Below are 1,199 nucleotides of genomic sequence, written 5' to 3'. Positions count from 1 at the left end.
CATGGGCAAACTTGGGCCCTCCAGGTGTTTTGGACTTCAACTCCCACAATTCAGGGATCTGTCCAGAAGAGTGAACAGATTGGCAAGGCGGAAGCTGAACAGCAGCTAATCTCACTGATTTATATTACAGTATTTGTAACTTCAAAGCATGCCTAGGAGGAGGCCACAAGAAAACTACATTTCCATTACCTAGTTGTCTACATCAGGCATGGGCAAACTTGGGCCCTCCAGGTGTTTTGGATTTCAACTCCCACAATTCAGGGATCTGTCGAGCAGAGTGAACAGATTGGCAAGGCAGAAGCTGAACTCACTGATTTATATTATAGTATTTGTAACGTCAAAGCATGCCTAGGAGAAGGCCTCAAGAAAACTACCTTTCCATTACCTAGTTGTCTACATCAGGCATGGGCAAACTTGAGCCCTCCAGGTGTTTTGGACTTCAACTCCCACAATTCAGGGATCTGTCGAGCAGAGTGAACAGATTGGCAAGGCGGAAGCTGAACAGCAGCTAATCTCACTGATTTATATTATAGTATTTGTAACTTCAAAGCATGCCTAGGAGATGGCCACAAGAAAACTACATTTCTATCACCTAATTGTCTACATCAGGCATGGGCAAACTTGAACCCTCCAGGTGTTTTGGATTTCATCTCCCACAATTCAGGGATCTGTCCAGAAGAGTGAACAGATTGGCAAGGCAGAAGCTGAACAGCAGCTAATCTCACTGATTTATATTATAGTATTTGTAACTTCAAAGCATGCCTAAGAGAAGGCCACAAGAAAACTACATTTGCATCACCTAATTGTCTACATCAGGCATGGGCAAACTTGAGCCCTCCAGGTGTTTTGGACTTCAACTCCCACAAGTCCTAACAGCCTACCGGCTGTTAGGAATTGTGGGAGTTGAAGTCCAAAACACCTGGAGAGCCTAAGTTGACCAATGCCTAGAATCATGGGAGTTGTCACTTGGTGAGGCACCTCTCCTTCAGCGGAGAAGGCTAAACGACCCCATAGTACTAAACCATTGCTGCTACAAGTGGTTTCAAACTGCATTAATTCTACAGTGTAGATGCGCCCAGAGCCTATCAAGCAGTGTAGGCTTGCTGCCAACTCTGTCCCCTTCTACACTGCCACATAAACCAGATTATCAAATCAGACAACCCACATTATCCTATTTAAACTAGATTATCTGGGGCTAC

Source organism: Anolis sagrei, chromosome 5 (assembly GCF_037176765.1).
Source record: "Anolis sagrei isolate rAnoSag1 chromosome 5, rAnoSag1.mat, whole genome shotgun sequence".
NCBI classification, from domain to species: Eukaryota; Metazoa; Chordata; class Lepidosauria; order Squamata; family Dactyloidae; genus Anolis; species Anolis sagrei.
This window is presented reverse-complemented; position numbering follows the sequence as displayed.